Source organism: Mauremys reevesii, linkage group 13 (assembly GCF_016161935.1).
Source record: "Mauremys reevesii isolate NIE-2019 linkage group 13, ASM1616193v1, whole genome shotgun sequence".
Lineage (NCBI taxonomy): Eukaryota > Metazoa > Chordata > Testudines > Geoemydidae > Mauremys > Mauremys reevesii.
The window spans coordinates 40541717-40564867 of record NC_052635.1 but is presented as its reverse complement, the minus strand read 5'-3'; the positions used below and the strand labels follow the sequence as shown (position 1 = coordinate 40564867).

Sequence of the window (23151 nt, the reverse complement as noted above, 5' to 3'; positions counted from 1 at the left end):
CCTGACCCAGATGCACTGCCCTCTCTTCCGATGTATGTGCATACATTGGGTTGTATGCACACATCATGGGTTTTATGCGTCTCAGGCAGGTGCATGTTGAAATGTGCTCAAAAATAGGCCTGGCATCTCTTTGAATATTTGGGATTCAGAGTGAGCAACAAGGAAATGCTAGCCTAATGGCAAGGGAACGGATAGCTACCAAATATATCCTTTTCACTCCATCGCTGCTGCTAAAACCCTTGTTTATCACGTCTTTGCTCTCTGTTGCCTTGTGACCTCTAAATCGCTGTTCTTCCCCACACCTCGCATCGCCTTTCCTGATCTGTCCAAATTCCCTGCTGCTAATTGTCTCTTTCACCAGAACTTGATCATATCAACCTCCGATGCATCACTGCCTTCCTGTCTTTTCCGGCACTATAGAAATAATTAATATTAGTATTATTAATAATATATATATGTACATCTTGATGAATTATTCATAACAAGTGGAACCGCTTAAATTGTTAGACATTATATTCATAATCATATATATCCAAGAAAGATTACCATATATCTTTCAAAGTCAGCTTATTTTTTCTGTTAGCCAGAAAGATTTTAATTTTCACACAGTTTAGGCATACAATTTGATGTGCAGAATGCACACAAAACTGTACCTGTACTTTGCATGTGTTTATCACAATTTTTCCCAATTGGGCAGCTGAGCATACAAAGAGGGAGTTAGATTTACTTGTGCATATAACCAGAGTAATTGTGCATGCAAATTACTCAATTGCATGTACACTTGTGAGGCTATAAAGATATCGTACCCAGTTTAATTTTTTCTTCCATGAATGCCATTTTACCTCATCTAAGTCATCAATCTTTTAACATCTGAAACATTCACCTCACTCATTTTTGTACAACCGTAAATTCGGAAACTTCTTCAGTACTTGAAATGTTTTTCCCCCATCTGCTTCAATTATATTGGGATCCTTTAAATGAACAAAAAAAAAGTGACACTTCCTGCTTCCCTTCTTCTCTGTCTTGTGTTTCAAATCACAGTTGGACTCACTGAGTCTAAAAATGGACTCGGGGGCCAGAATCTCAGCTGTTGAAATTGGCATAGCTCCACTGATTTCAGTGGAACTATAGTTTACATTAACTGACAATCTAGCACATAGAGTTTGTGTTTATGTCAATGCTTTCACATAAAAATACTTAGTTTCCAAGTCCAAAGATCTTATCTACCGGCCCTGAAAACAAAACATGTGAACTTAAAGTCAAGTAGAGGTCTTGCTGGTTCTAACAGCAACTATCAATGATTTTGTAATCAGAACTGAGTTAACACTTCTATTAATTATGTCTGACCCAAAATCGAAGCAAGCTCCCTTCCCACAGTGGTCTCTGAAGCGCTAACAGGAGTAAGACAAAGTACAAACTTGTTTCGCACAGAAAACCATGCAAATATGACTGAATACACACAGGAAGCAGGACTGCTGAGCAATGAAAGTGTCATTGTGCCAGAAGCAACCCAAGATGCGAGGGATGTGGTTTAATGGGGCTGCAACTTTATTAATTTAACTCATCCGGGAACTATCCAGCAGTTACACACTGTGCGGGTCAGCATTCCTTTGTCACTCATTTTCATTTATTTGGGAGGGCTTCCATGAGCCCCAACCCTTCCAACCCTGCTGGGACGCTAATGCCCTCCCCTCCTATGAACGTTTAGGGGCTGGTAAAGGGGGTTATTCTCCACTTTATTAGGATCCCCAACCCTTTCCCCCACTTTTTCAGGGGATACCTTCCCCTAAGTCAACTTCCAACTCTGGTTTATCAGGGAACTCCCACAATGGAACAGGTACCTGCACTGGAAACCTGCCCCCTGCTAAGTTTCAACAGCTTGCATTGTATCTCCTAACCTACCCAACCAGGTCCTGGAGCTGCTACGGAGAAGTCAACCCTTCCCCACCCATCCCAGCCAATCTGGGGGGAGGTGAAAATTGCTTCCCAGAAAAAGGCAACTAGTGCAATGCCTACAGCAGACCACAAATATTCAGTCTTACTCTAATCCCATGGGTGAGAGGATGGGGGCTGCTGATCCAAGCATGAGAGGGCTCCATCCTGCAGAACAGGGCATATATACCCTCCTTTAGGTGTGCAGAGGAGCCAATGGCTTACCTGAACCACTCCAGCCAGCCCCCAGTTCACGTGATGCATTGGAGAGGAAACCCCTAAAGGAATCTTGACACCTTTCTTCCTGCTTGCCCAGACACCTTTGAGATTGTGAGGATTTGCAAATTTTCTATTGGGTTTGGGGCTGCCCTGCCTTGTAGACAGCAAGTGCCACAGAATTGCCATTCGAAGGGCACTTAAACAACAATCCACCTGTTGCTATAGAGAACAGCGATGGGGACACAATCTATAGGTTCAATTTTCCTGTTGGGTTAATTAACTCTCAGTTGGGGACATTTTTTCCAACAGCCTAGCACAGTGGATAATACAGCCTGGCTCATCATAATTGGGTCAACCAATGTAAAATAAGTCAGCCTGAAACCTTTGCGGAGCCAACATTTGTCCAATCACATTGGCAAATCTAATAGATTCCTGTAGTTCTAGTGTTTCTGACAGGTGTCAATTTACTTGTGTGTGTGAGCTCACTCTTGCACACTTTGATTTACTATTACTGAGTTTCTGGCTTTCAGATGTGTATAGCATTCAAGCCTCAAGCTTGGATTTAGCTTTTGGAGGATATTTTACTATTAATTCAAACAAACTTAGAACAAACTCAGATGAGCATCAGCAATTTCACATACTTCTCATTTCTGCTTTGAAAAGGAATCACACAGACCTACAGTATCTAGCTGTCAGTGGATAATAAGAAAAGGGAGAAGTCACTGGGCCAAATTAATCTCTAGTGTACTGGTGATATACCAGTGATGAATATTAGGGTCAAATGTTCACATCGTACAACTGATGTAGGTCCACTGAAGGCAATGGAGCTATGTTGACTTACATCAGTTGAGAATTGGGGCCTTGTAAGTCTTTGTCTGTTGGTGGATTTAATCAAGTGAAGAGTATTTGTTGACATATAGAAAACTTTACTGGGTTACTTTTAGAGGGTGACTCCATTCTTTTATCAGTGTTCATTTCAGGGACTGTATTAACATGACTTATCAGAACAAAGAGCTCTGTTTTTTAATAATTTCTCTTATTACTATAGAAACAGAAGCAAAACAAACAGAAATTATCTATAATTTCCCATTGCTGAAGTTCACACACATGATTATACTGCTGAAGTAAATCCCTAGGAATACTTGAAAAATTATATAATTATCTCCAAAGTGTGCTAATGGCACTAAAGCAAATGGCTTTTCATCGCATTTGCTACTCATGACCTCTTAGCTGAATAATTCAGGAGAAGGTGATTGTAGCCACTTTCAGACTAATGGCTAGGGGTAACTGCTGTGTGATTTGTAGTTATTTCTGGCAATCCCCGACAATTAATTCTCTCAAACAGAGAAAGTGATACCAAATGGAAAGATAGATGGTTAAAGTACTGCTTGGCGCTGGGAAAGCATTACGAGATTAGACTGTGCTTTAATTCAAAGCAGAAAAGAATGACAGCTTTGTGCGGTGGAGTTTAAATATTGCATCTACCTCCAGCACCATGAGAAAGTGAAGTTGACAGAAGAAGCACTTTTTTCTGGGTCTGACAAATTCAGCGACCTTCAGGGTGCCTCCTGAAGAAATCTTCAGAGAGGCTGCATAGTCCAGTACATGGTCGATAGCATCAAGAAAGTTGGATTCTATTCCAATCACCTGCCGCGGGAAGTCACTTGACCTGGCAAGTCACTTCACTTCTCTATGCCTCTGTTTTCCTGTCCATGATTTTTCTTTCTTGTCTATTGAGATTTTAAGCGGGGACAATCTCTCACTATGTGCCTGTACAATGCCTCGCACAATGGGCCCCCGATATCAGTTGGGGCTTTTAGAGGCTACCACAATACAGATAATAAATGATGGAGCATAGTAAATTTTTGACACTGTTAGGCCAGAGCAGGGAGAAATGTGACAAATCATCCTACTGACTTCTATTTTCTTTTTTTACTACAGTGATCCAAATGCTCTGCATACACAACCCTACAGCAAGTTAAGCTGCAGCCAATGAAACTATAGCTGCAAGTGTGTCTGATCTAGAGGCAAACACACACCTGGTTAGAGCCATGCTAGTCACCTTACATTCTGGCTAAATGGAAAAGCCAGTTAAACTGCTTTATGGAGTAACATAGTTGGAAACATTAAGAAGCCACCAGCCAAGACTCTGTACTGAATGACAAGGACTGAGGAAGAACTAATTCATCAGGGAGAATGAGGGGTTTCCCTGAGTGAAAACAAGGGCACCGGGGCATTGACTGGTGGAGCTGCGTGTGCCAGAAGCAAAAACCAGTGAGTAATCCAGAAGAAAGCTGGAGTAGCACTAGCAGTGTAATCCTGGGAGGGTGTAGAAACAGAGCCCCTTGGGGCACAGGAAAGCAAGTTTGCGTTTCTGAACTAGGAAACTGCCTCCTGCTTTTTGTTCTTACTGTTTTCAGAGAAACAGGCCTTCGTGAGCATACTTTGTAAATAAACATGGTTGAACCAAAGAAACACCCGATTCCTATCATCAATTTCTCCTCCTAACAGAAACAACCCAGCAAGGCCCCCAAATATTGGTTAAACCGCTTGAGCCAAGGGGCAATACTTCAGAGTGCTGTATTCATTGACTGAATGTGTAGAACGGACGGTACATTCATTCCTTCTTGCTTAGGTTGTCAGTTGGTCTCCAGCCCCCAACCCATCCTGCACCCTAAAAACAGCAGTGTCAACATGAAACTATGGCACAACAATTGGATTTCATTCTTCTTCTTAATTATTATTGCCTCACGATCAATTCTAAAACTCAAGCTTTACCCAGCGCTCTGAAGTCCTCTTATCTGGTGATATTTTAAGGTGCCAATATAAAGGAAAGCATCCCATTTTGTAGGGCTCTCAGATTAGCACAGGATCTTTGCTGGTTAGTTCTCAATGGAACATTTCATTATAGGAGAGAGATACTCCACAAATTGGAAATGCAAAAAATGCTAACTATTGCCATAAATGTGGGACTAATTACAGTAAATTAGTGTGCATGTGTATATATCTATCACTGTAAAGGTGAGATAGCTATAACAGTATAAATTGGTCCTTTCCTTTGGGATATAGAGGACACACCATTCATCTTTGGGTCACAGGTAGTAGCAGTGTAAACTGATCTACGTCAGAGTGTGGTTGTCCCTGCTCACATGAGCCTTGGATCTGTCTGGCCTCAGTTGGTAGTATTTGATAAGAGCCCCTGCTCAGGATACTAGCAAAGGGCAACAACGGACCCAGCAGATGAGGGCCAAGTTCTCCTAGCAGTGGTGAAGGTGGATAAGCCATGACTGTGGATGCAGTGACTATGTGATGGACAGTGTTTTCTGGTGGCACCACCTGGTGGCTAGGGGGTTAGGCCTCTGTTCACCACACCTCTACTCTTTAACCTGGGCCACCTTCATGCCTGCTAGAGGTCTGTCTTTTAAAATGGTTTGATTCGACCCTACAGTCAGGTTACCTCTCAGTCTTTTCTGTACCCGGTATGGCAGGTTCTTAGGAAGATATGGGGTTTAACTATTCACCCCCGAGGAGTGTCCAATGGCTGACAGGGGGTTCAAAAGATATTTACCCTCTCCTTCCTTCATCCTTCAACCAATGGTATGTGGCAGGAGAGTTTCTGGGAAGGGGGATACTGTCCCCCTTTTTTGCCTCTCCAGTCCCAAGGAAGCAGAATGAATTGAAGGGGCAACCAACCATGACATACCGGAACAACAGCACCAGGGTTAAAGCCCCCACTATTACTGACTCCAGGAGGACAGGCATGTTCGACATGCATAGGATGGGCATGACCCAAACCCGACTTAGGAAAGACACAACCCCAAGGACTGCAACTTCCTGGAAGTCCAAACCAGATCATAGAGGTGTGTTCCATGTCATCACATAGACTACGATAACACTCAGGGACACTGGGTACAAGACAGCTCTTATCTAAGAATTCACCTGTCTCAAGTTTGTAATCGCTTATATCACAGAGGCCCATCTATGGAAGGAGCAGCCTCTCTCCATCCCGGTTGTCCACACTGAACTCAAAGCGTGGCATTTATTACTGGATAACCTTTAGCACAGATTTTCACCACAGAGAACTCCATCTCTCCATGCTTACTCTATGTTCAGTGCCAAAATTATCATGGACACTTATCTGTCATGGTGGCCTATGCACCAACAGAAGATGCAACAGAAGATGCGGAAAAGGATACATCCTAGCATCAACTAACAGCAAAGATTTTGTCAACTCCACTATATGACACACTGCGCGTGCTCAGAGATTTCAATGCCATGACTATCTGAAATCAAACTGGATATAAAACTGTGATAGGTCCCTTTAGTTGAGGTACTCCAAATGACACGACCACTTGTCGTTTGACATTATATGATTGAAAATACATTATGAAAGTGTGCTGAACCATGCAGCTGCTGACGACTGTCCAGAGCTACACACAAACTGCATGGCTGCAGACTCAGAGACAAACACTGATCCTCCATCACTCAAGGAAGTATGAAAGGCCATCCAAAAGTTATGGAATCGATACACTGCTGAACCTGCTGGTATTCCACCCAAGCTACTCAGAGGTGCCTTGTAACCAGTGAGCACTGGCCTGTATCAACTGTTCTTAAGAGTGTGGGCATCAAGCAAAGTACCATCGGAATGGAAAGACAGCATCATATTGTACAAGCACAAAGGATTTTGCACCTAGCGTAGGAATTACAGATTGATCTCATCATCATCAATCCTTGGAAAGGTCTTTGCTCATGTTCTGCTTGGCAGGATATAGCCTCTCCTTAACAGACATCATCATCCATTGCAATCAGGTTTCACTGGTGAGCAGATGACTATGGATGCTGTCCTCACCTCCCAGCTTCTGGCTAAGTTGCACTGAGAATTTAACCGACAGCTTCATGTGGCATATATCAACATCAAAGCGGCGTTTGATTCAGTCAACAAGTCAGCACTTTGAGTGGCTGAAAGGAGTTGGCATTCCAGATGTTATGATTTCTCATATGGAGCTCATGTGGGTACTTTGTGATTCCTCTATGCACAAAAGCAGCCAAAACTTACACCACGGAACAAGCTTTTTAGTTAAATGGCCTCAGAGCACATGAGTTTGGATTCACTTAAGCTTGCTGGCAGGGCACTCGCTTTGCTGCAACTCTGCTGTAGACCAGTAAAAGCCATTATAGCTTTATGACAAAATGATACGAAACGTGTGAAGTCTGACCCTGCTAATTATGTTGCATTGAATATGCTGACAAAAGACACGATCAGCACAGTTAATGTCTCTTGCAATCTCTTCTAACCTGTTTTTAAATGCAAAGAACACAGATAAACATTAAGGGCAACCAAGTTATAGTTAAGCCTTGACATCCACATTTAACCTTAGTGTATTGGTAAACAAGTCCAGAGAGTGCCATGTAAAGATAATGAGACAGCTGTCAATGGCACAAAATCACTATAATCACTTAAGATGACATGGAAGGATGGAGCAATCAGCAGAACCTCTGAGCTAATCTTAATAAAAGATCCCAGTGTCTTTAATTATGTGCAAAATAAAAAGGCCACTGAAAGCGGATTTTTCCTCCCTTCAATTGCTTAATGAAGTGTGAATAAACAACTTATTAGGTCTGTTCCACTGAAGAGATTATTTTCTGTGTTTGTGGTTTTAGATAAGAAATTGAAACCCAATATTAGCAAGCTGCAGTTAACACACATATAGGAAGCTAAGGTTTATTTTCTGGACAGAATATTTATCTGAAGTAAAAACACATACACACAATTCAGGAAGCAGTTCTCCTATATTGCTTGATCCTATAAAGCCTGGAGCATCCTCAGCTCCCACTGAAGTTAATGTAAATAGAGGGAACTTACCACCAAGCAGAACTAGCTCTCAATTGCTGAGTGGCAATTTCATAACAACACCAGGAAAGCTCCTTCTATGCAGATACTGAAGGAGTAGTACAATTTCAGTGGTGCCCAAACTGATCATTATTGCTGCAGAGAGTATGTAGCAATTAGAGGGAGCTAGTCAAAGTATTCATGGCAAATTACATGTATTGTGAATTTAGGGTCCCCTCCCTCCCCCCGCATTTGAAAGTCATTTGCAACTAATCCTGATTTCCAATAATGTATTTTGAAGTATTGGCCAGATAATGTTTAGGACCAGTTTTCAGTCTATGGCTTGTCTGAACAGTTTGCTTCAGCTCTTTCATTGATTATCCTACTCCTGCCCCTCTCCCCCTTGTATCAGGGGTTGTGACTGCAGGTCTCTGTTACCAGCTCCCTGGCTTTATAGAAGCCCTGCTTGTTTCTGCCCAGGTGAGCTTCATCCTCAATTAAGCCTCATTGCATCCTAGCTCCCCTCCAGGTGCAGTCTATGGCTAATTAGCCTCTCGTGCTTCTAGTAACCCTGTCAGGGCTAGTGTGGGGTGAATGCCCCATCACACTGCTGCAAAGAGTTTACAATCTGAAAAGACAAACAAGTATTGTCAAAGCGAAGCGGACTGGGGTAGAGGTTACAGGCAAAGAGATCAAAGTGATGGTTAGAAGGGCTTGATAATTCTATGTATTAATTATTATTATTTACAAGGGACTGTCCCTCTATTTACCCAACTGTCCCTCTATTAAGCCGTTGTTACCTGGCTAAATTCTTACAGGTGTTACACTAAGGCAATGTCTACACTATGAGTGAGGGGTGTAATTCCCAGCTCATGTGCATAAACTCATGCTAGCTCTCATCTGAGCACAGGCTTGCCATCCCGAGTGCAAACCCTCGTGAATCTCAGGGTGCATACTCGGCATGGCTAAGCCATGCTGCTGCTGCTGCTGCCCATGCTACCATGGCTACAGGCTGTAAGGAAAAACAAGAAGGAAGAAAACAAACTGAATGAAGGTAAGCTGCTTCTCCACAAACACTTGGGGGTTGTTGAGAGACAATGCCAAGACAAGAAGAGGCAGAATAAACAATACTTTTCTTTTCAGAAGACTGTTTGGTCATTATATACACTACTGATCATAGAGTCCCAAAGATGCTAAACCCAGTTGGGCCTGCAGGTGAGCACAGATACACAGAGAAAATCATATGATTCCACCCTGAGATAGGGATAGGGCTGAGATGGTGCACTCAGAGATACCAGAAAGGGGACAGAAGGGCAGTTAACCATGCAACTGTGACATATAAACTTTCACATTAGTTGCCTTTTACGATTAATCATGACTAACTAGCACACTTTCAATCACCACTGTCTTGACACTGGGTACTAAGTGGTCTTTAACAGATGTCTAACAGCATTTTAACTGAACAGGTTTTCTAACACAACTCATTTTCCCACTGTAGAAAAACTTGAGGTGAGTGGACTTGTGAACCCATTCAGGAAGGAATAATCAACAACTGTTGAAAATGGATAGGAGATGGTTGTAGGAGAAGTGGACAAACTTGAGGTGGGTATCACTGGTGGAGTGGGAGAGTTAGGGGTAAAACTCCTATGATCTCCTTAATGGGCCAGGATGTTAGTGGATATATTGTGTTGTTGCGATTCCCCCTGAGACCTCTTTCCACTTTGTGTCCCAAGAACTTAGTTTGACTTCAGATTTTGTCATTCCGGCATTTTTATTTGGCAAAAGCTATGCTGAATTGATCAGAATGAAATGCAAGGGGTAGATAGCCAGTATATCACAAATCCAAAATTACACAAAAAAACCCTCTTCCTTTATACACATTTACCCACACACATTGGATTACTATACATTACATCACCTACTTTGGGATTGGCTTGGTTATTTTGTAGGAACAAATCCCTGTCCAGCATGTTCTGTCCCTGTCCACGCACAACCTCCTCTTAACCTCATTTTATCCTATGTTGTTCATTGTTATCTAGACCCTTGTAAATGCTTCCCTGAGATGCGCAATGGGTGGAAGAGATAGGTAAACAGGGACTTTCATGAGTCATCCCTATTGAATGGGAACAAGAAGTTAAAGCCACGTGAGAGGATGTCACTGAAAGACCAGGTGCAGAGAGAAAAAAGAAGGGAAGTCAGAGCACTCTGGGGGCTCCAGGAAAGGCAAGCGAAGGAAAGCTATTGTGTAATATTGTCAAACAGTATATTCCAGGAGGGTAGGGAATTTTATCTCATAAAATAAAAAGTCATTCAGTAATTAAAAAGATTGGAATGAAGAAATGTGATTTTCCGCTAAAATATGCACAACATTTCTCTCTCTGTCTCTGCTTATAATTTTCTACCACATCAGATTCAGTTTCAATGTCTCCTTTTTCTAATAAATAGAGATCTGTGGAAGTTAGAAATTTGGGGACTTCTGTCAAGAACTAACATGCACAGTAATCAGGGATAATTTGGGAAAAAGTGTTTTGATTTTAACTTCTCTTTCATAAGCACTTTGTCTATATTACTAAATTCACTCTATTATACTAAAGAAAACTCTCTTGAAGTTCATCCTTTGTGTTATTTAACCCAACTTTTGGACACTGCAAATATGTGCTTTGGAAAATTGTCTCTCACATCATTATAACATTCAGTTTTCACACATCATATATTTTTCAGGTGCAGTTCTTCTTAATGACAAGATTTGTATCATAGACAATAGCCTTTCCTAATGTCATACATGTCACAATCATTATTCTTTAAATTCACAAATATAAATCAAGTTATTATTGTAGCTTGGATATTACATATATTTTCATTAAAAAAGGGGACTTCACTAAAGCAAGATTCAGATAGGTTGCTAAAGCCTCCACTTCAATCGAGTGCCTAAGAGTCATGGTAACTAGAGCTGGTCATAAAACAGAAAAGCATTCCATGAACATTTTAACAAAAATGGTGTCCCTGTTCTCCAGTGAAAACTTTTGAAAATTTTCAGCCAGCTATACAAAATATAGAAATTTGTTCTTCAGAAAATATGTTTAACAGGCAGATGTTTTAGGCCATTTCACACACAAATGCTGGTATAATCCCTGTGCACTCTTGAATATCTTGCCCTAAATAATTAATCATTTGATGCCACAAATAAACACAATGTGAAATTTAGGGGTCCAAATTTGAGGTTCTCACTCAGGCAAAGTGGAAGATAGCCTGAGTGAAGACCTCGGGATTTGGCCCTAGAAGAATAAGAGTGACCAGTCAAATCCAAACATATTGTATTCTTTCACCAATTTACAGAATCTCTTCTTTTCTGAACTGGCTCGTAGCTAAGAGAAGTATGGGACTGCTGTTGACATAAAAACTCAGCATCAAAGGTCTATTACCTTAACACTCGGCTTCTTGTACAGTGGGAAGCCTATTTAAATCATAATGTAATGCTAACAGAATAGAAAGGCCTATTTGTATATTTGGTTTCTAAAATGAAAGCAGCGGTCTGCCTCTCCTATAATTGCTGTCAGGTTTTAAGCTATCCTCCTTTCAGAACACACAGTTTAGTGCAGCTGTGAAAAATTGTTACCAGGCAACGAGCAAGTTCTGAGTCCTGAGAATTCAACAATGATTGACATGAAGACTTCTCAACTAGAGCATGTGAGGCTCTTGCTACTACAATGGGAACCACAACAAGGCCTAATATGATGGTGAGGAGTGGTGTGTAATATCAGTGGGGGATCAGAGGCTAAAAAGCCTCAAAGAATCCTCTGAACATAAATACTGGCACTTAACATTTCTAACTCGTCTGACTGTGAGCTGACCACATAAAAGGCCAGGCATTCATTTATTGTCAAACAGGTTATTTTGTCAGTACTGGGAATGAGGACTGTGGCTGAGCTAAGATGAAGGGAGTTAGAGGACAGTACGTTACACACAATACTTTTTCCACTCATATCAGTGAATCTCAAGTGATCTAGTACAAACAAGCCCTTGGTATATCTGGTTTGTCAGGGAAGCTATCTCACTGTAGTTCCAACAGGATATTCCCCATCAGGAGCATGTCCTATGTCTTACCACATTGCTTACGATCGGTACTAGACTCAATTGTCCCCGCCTGCTTTCAACTGCTATGTCCTAGAGTGGCCTCAAGAGGAATATGTGTCTTCTTTCACTTCTGCCTTGCAGCCGGTGCACTGATGCTCTAGAGCATGGAAACTTACCTAATAAACCTACTTCTGAGAGGCGACTTATGAACACTCTCTACACTGCACAGACTTTTCATTATAAATGGGTAGAAAACGGTGAAAAGACATGGAAGACTAGTCATGATGATATATTTTACGCTAAAAGGAGTGTTTTTAAAATAGGAGCTACAAGGAGTTTAAATCATGTCGATAACAACAGGAGTCACAACCATGGCTCTATAATAGTTCTCTTGTACGAGTGAAAATATATACAGCCTGATTTTCAGAGGTGCTGAGCACTAACAACTCCAGCTAAAATCAATTGGAACCATAGATACTCAGCAGCACCTCTGAAAATCAGACCCATAAAGTTATAGATGGATATATATCAATAGTTTGTTCCTTAGAAAATATATACTACATAAGGGCCAGTCCCATAGTTCAGTAGAATTATTTCTCAGCATCTCTGGTATGATGTTGGATAACTTTTTGAAGCCTATGTTTTAGCCTTCAAAAGAGTTTTGACATCCGTGTTTCTGTGTAGATTGCCTTAACTGAGATCAAAGTTCATGCATTGTATTATGTTAGTAAGAGATTGTTTTGCCCTGACCATTTTCAAAGTATTGTACAGGACTTTGCTGGACAACTTGAGATGCTGCCTAATTCTCACTCTAACCACCATTGGTGGAAATCAGCAGTAACACAGTTGAAATCAATAAAGTTAAAATGGTGTAAGGGATAGGCGAATCCATCCCTCAGTTTTTATTTCTTTCTCTGCTTGCTGTTTACAGAATGCCTAAAGAAGAAGGGGCTGAAAAGATGTGACTGTTTTGAACTGTTTCCATTACTGCATCATCTTCTACTGGCCTTGCTTTTCAGACTAATGACTTTCAGGGTAATTCTGACTTCAATGCCCTTTACACTTATCGTACATGCAGCAGTCTCCACAAGGGAATTATTCTATGCAGGGGATAATTAAGCATCTTTGCTGATGCTAGTCTTTGACTATGGTAGGAATTCCTATACCAGAAGCCTTATTTTCTGACCACTTTGCGTCATTCTTGAATTAGAATTGGGCCCTAAGGTCTTTCAAAAACTCTCTTAAACCCATTTATTGTCAAGAACTTTTTCTATATTTCTTTGCCCATCAGACCTCAGCTATTTAGCAAACTATGTGCCTGTCAACCACAGCTCTCTCTTGAATGACCAGTCTCCTGCTATTGTTTGATTAGCAGTGGGAAGCTGAGACCTGTTGCATAGGGGAGACCAGAGCACTGACTTACTGTAGAAGAAAAGGGAATATTGCTGCCATTTTGGAAGTCACGGGCTTGACTCTGGAGATGCTATGTGTTTCCTAAAGCCTTACATTCACTGAGGTCTATGGAAATCGAGGGCTCTCAGCTTCTTGGAGAGGTTAATTATACCTCAGAGGATCAGATCCAAGGAGAAGTCATGACCCAATCTGTCTCTGAAAAATGGCTGGGGCATAAATCAGGGTACAGAATTGGTTTTAGAGTTCGATCCTGCAAAGTGTGTGCTTTGCTTTATGCACATAAGCAGTCCCAGTGAAGACAAGACCACTACTAACACGCATAAACTTAAGCACATTGTTAAGTGTTTTCCTGGATTGGGCCAGAATGGTCAGCAATTCATAGGATTACGTCTCTAAAGTGGTTTTTTTATGGTTTATACACCAGTTTGTCTATCCCTGACAAATCATTTCTTGATTCTGTTCTGAACTTACTTTCATCAATTTCACATAATATTTTTGTAGGCTAAAATGACCATTCTGACACCTTTTAACCACTTTTAACATCCAAAGCTGCAGCCCAGGGTAGAGTTTAATGCAACTTCACTGCAGAATCAAGCTCCATATATGTCTGTGTCAATATCGCAACGTGTTGAAGAGGGTCTGGGAAATAAGTGCATGGCAGCACAATCTCAACCAAACATTTGCAGAGGAGGGAAAAAATATAAAATTACAACTGGGGGAAAAATGAGTCAACCACCTTTCGACTTTATCACAACAGAACCTTTCTATCCTGCTCATAAAAAACAAACACAGGAGGATATGAAGGAAAATCACCCACTAACAGGCTTATATGCTTCATAAACAGATACCTGAGAGAACTGCAGCTCTTCAACCAATCTGCCTATGACTGACAATGAGTTTATTAAATCAAACAAGATGCTCTTGGCACTTCCAAAACAATTTAAGTGAGAGGGAAAAATGGAGCTGAAAGAAACAGAAATACACAAGTCAAAAAGCCCTGTAAAAACTGTTGTTTTTTCCTATCATCTAGCAATTCATTTTGCTTTAAGATAGGAGAATTTTTTTTTGACAGCCTGGCCATTCTTACCCACTAATGACGTCTCATGATAAAATACAATTCTCCATTAGCCCCTGCCTGCCCCCACCATCCTCAAAAACTAAAATCATTCTGACAGATACAAGAGACATCACCATATTCCTGAGAGAAAACATTGTCTAGACAAACAACAAAATCTTTACTACTAGTGGCTACCCATAAACTTAACATACCAAGGCCCTGATGACACTTTTTAACACACAAAAAAATGTGCACACGAAAAAGAGATGTGTGCAACAAATTTACCACAATCAAGATGCAATAATTACATCCCCTTATTCCACCCCACTAACCACCGCCTTCACTGCAGAGACTGCATTTGGAAGAGTTAGCAACAGTGTTTCATGCATGATAAGATGAAGTCAGGGAGCAGAACTATCGTAAAGCCATTTATGGAAGCTATTGGAAGAAAAAAGAGCAGAAGCATGGTGCCGGAAAATGTCTTATTGTTAAGGTTAAGATTCTATCTCAGGTATTTTTAGTGAAAGTCAGGGACAGGTCATGGGAAATAAACAAAAGTTCACAGAAGCCCATGACCTGTCCCTGACTCATACTAAAAATAGCCTGGGGACTGGGGGGGGGAGACAAATAGAGTGCTGCTGGGGGCTTGCAGCTGCTCCAGCCCTGTTGCTCCTGTGGCAGGGGCTGACCACTGCTGCTCCAGCCTCAGGAGTACTGGCCCAACCCTGGTCACTGCTCCGTTGGGCCCAGGAGCTGCTACTCTGGCAGCCCCAGGGCAGGCCATTGGCTGCTGTTCCGGTGGCCTTGGGGCACTGCTCTGTCAGCCCCAGGGCTGACCACTGGTTAGCTGTTCTGGCAGGCCCGGGGCTGGCTACCTGACCACTGGTTAGCTGTTCTGGCAGGCCCGGGGCTGGCTACCGGCCGTTGCACCGGTGGCCTGGGGATTGCTGCTCTGGCAGCCCCAGGGCAGGCCATTGGCTGCTGTTCCGGTGGCCTTGGGGCCACTGCTCTGTCAGCCCCAGGGCTGACCACTGGTTAGCTGTTCTGGCAGGCCCGGGGCTGGCTACCAGCCATTGCACCGATGGCCTGGGGTTTACTGCTTTTGCTCTGGAAGTACTGGGGCTGACTCCCTGCAGCTGATCCAACCCCAACCACGGCTCCAGCCCCCGGGGTACTCACCCAAACCCAGCCACTGCTTCAGCCCATGGAATCTAGGATCTCCGTGACAGATTCGTATCCTTACTGATTGTCTAACATGGAGCCCTTCAGTGACAGGGATATCACTGAAACGACAGGGCATAGGACCACATATATCAGTGTGAAGGCAGCTCAACAAAATCATACTCCTGCTGTAACAAGGAGTCGGTTTCAGTAATACACATGGGCATTGGCACTCCCTAAGTGTCTACCGCAGCATGTGATAGACATTGCACACTTGCTGCCAGAACACCGTTTACAAAACTTCGATTCATAGATTCCAAGGTCAGAAGGGACCACTGCGGTCATCTAGTTTGACCTCCTGTATGACACAGGCCAGAGAACTTCCCCAAATAACTCCTAGAGTAGAGCTTTTAGGAAAACACCTAATGTTGATTTAAAAATTGCCACTGATGAACTGTGTCACATCCCAAGATGGCTTAGGCACTGTGCCACATTTCTCAATCATGTGTCATGGAGGGTCTTATTGTGGTCCAGTCACACACATACAAATTAGTGCCCAATGGCAATGGTCAGTTTTGGACATCACCTTGTAATCCACCCTAGCTGGTGTGGCAAGATCCCATGTGCCAGTGCCAACCAGTGTATGATATACTTTAATGCGGTGTTAGCCTGCTTTAAATTGAAACATGAGGTTTCAGGAAAGATAGAAGCTTAAGAATATCCTCTCTCCCCTCAAAGGACAATCATCAACACCATCTGCCCCACCCCTTGGAAGTAGTAGCAAATTCCTTTCTGGTAGCGGCTGACTGCAGAAGAATCTAAACACTTTAAAATATTCATTTTCTTCACTTTCAATGAGGATTATAATAGTTAAATTGGTTTGGCTTTTAAATTGGTTTGTTTTTACACCTCTAGCTCCCTTAACTGGTCCTTATCCAACTGATAAAAGTTGGCAATGTCTTTGATAAATAGATTGAAAAAGACTATATTTAAATCATCATAGTGTAAATGGGAGATGTGTCATCATAGCCTGAGTTTTGCCCAGATGCTAGTACAAATACATAAAATAAAGTTGTAGCAACGTGAACATATAGTCCAACATATGGCAGCTTGTTCAAAATTGCCTGTCATCAGCTTCCAATGAAATAATCCCACCACATGATATATTTTTCAGGAGAAGTATGTTAAATGCATGGTCACGACACACATTTGTCAAAACAAGGAAACATTTTGTCTGGATTACAGCAAGGAAATAACTTGCTGAAGCACCATCTGAAGCAGAAGGTTCCAGCTCACTGAAACTACTGTACATTCATTAGATGCATGAACAACTCCCGGAACAACAAAAATTAGCGCATGACTATACAGGCAAATATAAAACAGATTTTGTACTTCCATTCACTGGAACCTGAGAGTGTCTTTTCAAAATCGTCTCTTGGGAATTTGGCACCAATGATGCATCCTTAAGTCAGTACTTCAAGATACCAGGTATCTTACAGGAGCAAACATCAACTTCATGTTGGAAAACAAAGAAGAAGCTGTTGTCAGGGCAATATCAGAATGCATATCATGCATAAACTCCATAACAAGTGAAAAGTAGGACAGAGATAAAGATTAATTCCCATATTAAAAGAGATGGACCAATCTCCTATATCTTCTGTCCACATTGAGAGTAATAATAGTTGGATGAATTTGGTCCATTGCAAGCATTCAGTTTGTGGCATTCTTTTGAATTATTTCTGCTATAGAAAGTGAAAGGAGCTTCCTGGAGAAAGAGATATTGTAATACTGAATGACACTTTATATTTTTGGCGCACAACTGGCACTTAGTTATTTTAAGTTATCGCATTACAGCATGTAATGGCAGAATGAGCCAAGATGATAAAACACCAGCTTCCAGTTACAAATTTGCAGACCTATTCTGTACATCTATTTTTAGGTATTAGAATTGTTATCAGCTCTTATACCATTACTAGGAGAAATAACATGACAGACCAACAATTCAGTGAAAAGACTTATACTAGCGTGTCATGCTCTGACTGTCAAAATCAGCCAGTTTGTTGGTATTCAAATGATTGGCAAACTGAATGGCCTGAATGTAACTCAAAAAGGAAAAAATGAAACCACATATCCTTAATAACCAGAAGAAAGTCACTGGAAAGAAGATTTTGTAAGGAAACTAAGGTAGACCATGTCATCTACTGCTCATTCAATTCTTCCACTCTGAAGTGGACACTTTACATACATAATCTTAGTTCATTTCACAGCAGAATATATTGATATCATGTACACTTATGCTGAATGTAGAATAACTATAAGTTATTAACAATGAGTCAGCATCAGGAAAGAAATAATCATTGTATGTTAAATCATGACCATGAGGCAAAACCGCTTTACTCTTCTAAAAAGCAAGTAGTGGTTAGCTATGCCAATGACGCTCATACAACTGAGTTTAATTTTCAGGCCCCAGATGCAAATTTGCTCCTGTGCATGTACACATCCAGATACCTCTGTGCAAATTCCTATTTCTTTACACACAGTTAGTTAGGTGAGCATTAGTCATGTGTGGGCACAGACTGGGGACTTGCATGCACACATCTGGACATGCATGCACAAAATAGGTGGATATTTGCAGATGATGGGGAGGGGTTGAAAAATCAGGTCCTATATGTCACTTTCTTAAAAAACTATAATCTGGTAATTGATTCTTGCTAAGAGACAACTTTTCCTATATGTTACTCTGCAGTGAGTACAGTGGCGATTGAATGGGAAAGAAGTATGTTGACATCAGTGGGAGATGTATAAATTTATCTGCAAGTATGAGGAAGCCTATGACTCAGCTGGACCACAAACGTTAAAAGCAGAGGAACCCTTGAGAAACAAAGGTCTCTTCCTATTCAAATATCCATCACACCCAAACAATGGAAGCAAACAACCCCGTCTCCATAGAAAATACCAGATTTTCAAATAGATCCTTATATGCACCTTCCCTTACTACAGTATTTGAGCACCTCATAACCTTTACTGTATTCATCCTCACAACACCCATGTGAGGTAGGGCAGTGCTATTATTCCCATTTTACAGATGGTGAACTAAGGCACCATGGCTATGTCTACACTGCAATTAAACATCCATTGGTGGCTGGGGTCAGCTGGTGTGGGCTGATGGGGCTCGGTCTACAGGGCTGTTTAATTGAGGTGTAGACGTTTGGACTTGGGGTGGAGCATGGGATTCAGGAGAGCCTGGGCTCCCTCCCAAGCCCAAATATCTTCACTTCAATAAAACAGCCCTGTAGACTAGGCTAGATGACACAGGCCAGCCACAGGTGTTTACTTGCAGTGTCAACATGCCCAGAGAGACCGAGTGACTTGTCCAAAGTGACACAAAAAACTTGTTGCAGAGCAGGGAATTGAATCGTCTTCTCCTAAGTCCCAAGCTAATGCCTTAACCACTAGACCACCCTTCTTTTCAAAATGTCAACATTTCTTCTCTTCTTCAAGGAAGGGAATCATTAAGAAAGGAAAAAAGGAAGGAGGCATCAGAGTATCACAATATACAGAAAAAGCAGAAGTGCAAGCATGTACAAAGATCAGTGCAATACAATACACTGAAAATAATATAAATGGCTTTTAATAAAGGCAACGCTCAATTACTCAACAGGTAGAGGGAGAAAAAATATTTTAAATATTATATTAAAAGGGGAAAGCAGATTAGCCTTCTTTTATAAAAATAAATCAAACATCATTACTCATTCCCAAGGAGGAGGTTTGGAAGAAGTAAAGGAATGTGGTGTGGTAAGCTCCTTTGTTAATTAACAAGAATCCAAGTGGTGATTATAGACTAACAAATGCAGCATGAGAGAGAGTGGTGAACCACTTTTTTCTTCAGAAGCAAGTATTCACCCAGCTCATGCTGCTGCAGAACGTTTGTTAGTCTATAAAGGTGCCACAGATTCTTTTGTTGCTTTACAGATCCAGTAAGCTCCTTTGTTGTATGTAAGCCTAGGAACAGGAAAGAACTAAAGACATCACATTGTCATTTGAAAAGGCTATTCTATTTTCTTCAGGATCTAACACAGCACCCCACTACTGTCGTATCTCAGCATATTCAACTTTCCACTCCCAACCATGAGAAGCCTATGAAATATATATAGTTAGTTTTTATCCTTGTGCAAATGCTAACAGGTTAAGAAATTACTTTGTGGGAAAGTAAGGTTGCAGATGGGAATTCTGAACATGGACCTGGAACTGGTGAGGTTTGTGGTCAATCTTATTTCCCTCCAGGAATGAATTCCACAGTCCTGATCCATGCACTATTTGAAGGCCCAGATTCACCCAGGTAGTTAAGCATATGCCAGACTTTAAGCATATGATTAGTCTCACTGAAACTTGAGCCTCGTTCCCCGCCCATGTCAGCTTTACTTTTGATGTTCAAAGTTCCATTATTGCCAAAGTGCGGTGCTCTCGGGTGTGGTCCAGGCACCACAGACTCAGGCAGTCATGTAGACATCCACGGTCCAGAGGACGGCTTTGGAAAGAAGGATTGAAATGTGCCCCATGGGAGCTAGTGGAGTGAGCAGCACTCTGAGGCGACATGCACATGGCAGTTTGTATTGCTGAGGAGATGAGCTTCCCACATTCAGCACCACTTCTTTTCCAAGATGGGCTCTACGTATGTGATCATTTCCAATCAGAATACTTGCACGCAACACACACTACTTGTAGACTATGTGTGCGCACCCGCTGTGTGTGCGGGGGTCTATTTTCTTGGTAAGTTATCCTGATGCGGATGCCACCTTGTCCCTCCAGGGGATACTTCCTGCAATGGTGTTGAAGCATGAGGAGCATAGAGAGCTGATGCTTAAAGTTTCCCCGCTTTGTACCATCTCTGGAGTTGTTAATCCCAGCTGTTGCGTGTATCTGTGGGATGGCTGGTACATGCCTTGAGGAAAATGTGAGCACTACAGAAATTAGCAACTTGGCCAGTCTCCAAGTTTCCCCTCCAGCAAATATTTTCAGTTTGCTTCATTATTCTTCTGCAGCTATCTCCTCTGCTATAACTTAATTCATGTGGAAGGGTTTAGGTTTGTCATTGTGTTAGATGACTAAAATTAAAACCTTTTGCAGCTAATGATGTTTTCACCATTGTGTGTTAACCAAACACACTCTGTGGCTGAATGTCAAGGGTGGGGGCGGAGAAACACATGTACCTGTTTTCTCTTGCTTCAGAAAAGAAAAAAACTGGAAGCACTTTTCTTCCCTCTGAATTTATGAAAATAACATAAAATCCCACAGGAACTAAGGGAATCATTACTACTTAGCTAGGAGCTTACATTGGTAAACTGGGTGAAATCTTTTTTCTTATCGGGTTTTAATTTAGATGTTAAACCAGCTTGCAATGCATTTTGGATTCTCCAAATGTACATTTAAAATGGTTATGACATAGGGAAAAAATCTGCATGTAAGGCTTCATTGTTTGAAGAAGATTTTTTTTCCAAGCGGTATTCAGAATAGGTGTACCCATGAGAGAAACTGTGTTCATCATCTAAATGACTGTAATTAATTGGGGGGGGCGGGGAATAACTGAAGGCGATTACTAGGAAACACATGGGAAGTGAGATAGACTATTACCTTTTGTTCCAAGTGGAGAAAGTATTAAATTTCCCTGTCCAAATAACCTTAGTTCACATACATTGATCAATCATTGCTTCACATATATGCACTATTTATCAGTTTATCAACACCCCGGACTTTAGTCCCAACAATTCTGACATGTTCTCGATAAATATTATAATAGAGAAAGGACAAAAAGAAAATGGGGAGATCCATCTTTCAATGACTACTACCATCTTAGCAGATCAATTCATGTCATAATGTCCTTATCATTCTGGAAACAGAAATCCTATTATGGCAATCAAGCTCTAGTATTTTAGTTGTTAATTTAGATCAGTCATGAAAGACCCAGGATATTTCAGGTTGCTGCAGGAAATCAGAATACAAAATTTGGCTGGAGTAATTGTTAAATTCATTTTCTTTCAGGAAAGCACCGTTACTGTGTTTTGTATTTGGCTGCATTACTGCCACAATGTCTTTGGCATGGGGCAGAACTGTCATGTCAGATAAACTCCAGCGGTGCTTTGCACCTGTCATGTGCTTCATCTTCAAGTGTGTGTGTGTTTGTGAAGGTGGTGGGGAGGGGTGGGGCACAGAGGGAGACAAAGGAAGGAGGAACTGGGTAGAATAGCAGGGCTGGCCTTACCATGAGGTGAACTGAGGCGGCTGCCTCAGGTGCCAGACTAGGACCCAGAGTGTAGAAAATTGTGTCTGCTGCTGGTGCATATGTATTCTCTCTGCTCTAGATGCATAGAGATGGTGGAGTGCTGTGCTGGGGGCAGAGAGGCTTCCCCATACCAGCACTGTGCGGGGCTTGGGCACATGCCCGGCTCTGCTCCTCCTGGCCAGCGCCCCGGGCCAGAGAGTCTTGGGCTTTCCTAGGGCGCCGGCCCAACCAGAGGCAGCGGGGGAAGGAAGCAGCCTGCCAGCCAGGCTGTTGGCAAGCTGAGTGCTCTGACCAGGGGCTAGTTCTCTGCACAGCACTGAGAGTGGGATGTGCCCTGCCAGGGGAGATATGGAGGAGCAGCGGAGCTGGGGGGATGAAGGGGCAAAGCAGGGAGAGGACAGCGAGAGGAGGAACACATAAAGGGCACATGGGTGGGCAGCAGAGGCAACATGTAACTGGTCACCGCCTCCTCAACCACCGCAGCTTGCAGCGTGCAGCCAGAACCAGGACCCTGCTGGTCGGGAGCTGGCAGGCAGCCGGGGCTCTGCTGATGGACCAGCAGGAAGAAGAGCTGTCCCACGTGCTGCATCTTCACCCCGCCACTAGCCTTGCACACCCACCTCTGCATCGGCCACTGGACACCCCCCACACACACACACACTCACGCTGGATGGCTGGCAAGCAGAGATCCAGCCAGTAGCAAGACCCGCCTTACTGATGGGGTGGGAGACAGAAAATACAGGGTAATTTGCCTGTTCCTAAGAAAAAGTTGGGACAGCTGCAGGAGGAGTTTAATACGGCACTGTCCTTTTAAAAATGGGTCCCCCTAAACTAAGGGAAAGAGAAAAAGGAAATAGGGCATCAATAGGAGGCTTGACTGAGACTTGCCATTTGCTCTTTGATGGGCATATGCACTCTGATGAGAATGTGCATTTGATTTACATATACTTATAAATGTCCTCAATGTACAGGCTCTTTTAAGGTGAGCCTGTATGACAGCTGGCTTGCTGTCATTTAGCACTGGAAAGAGTCCCCCCTTGAGTAATGACATCAAGGCATGCATGATAGAATCCACCTGATGTCGTCAAGCATGACCTTCCGCCATGGGGCTAAAAATGGTGGGAGTCTATTCAGAGAGAAGGGCAGAGTACATTTCAGGAGCAGACCTAGTTGTCTCCTGAATCA

The 23151-nt window shown here is 42.3% G+C and overlaps 1 protein-coding gene across 3 annotated transcripts in view; it reads right to left on the bottom strand.

Annotated features, from left to right (window-relative positions):
* The window catches only part of CDH4 (cadherin 4), an 823907-nt gene that overhangs the window by 719824 nt on the left and 80932 nt on the right, over positions 1-23151 (bottom strand). Inside the window, exon 1 of one of the 3 annotated variants that reach the window (XM_039498101.1) lies at positions 8015-8152. The exons of the other annotated variants lie outside the window; for them this stretch is intronic. The gene's annotated coding sequence lies outside the window, so the exon portion shown is untranslated. Of the gene's footprint in view, positions 1-8014; positions 8153-23151 lie in introns of those variants that run through there. 3 annotated transcript variants of the gene reach the window in all.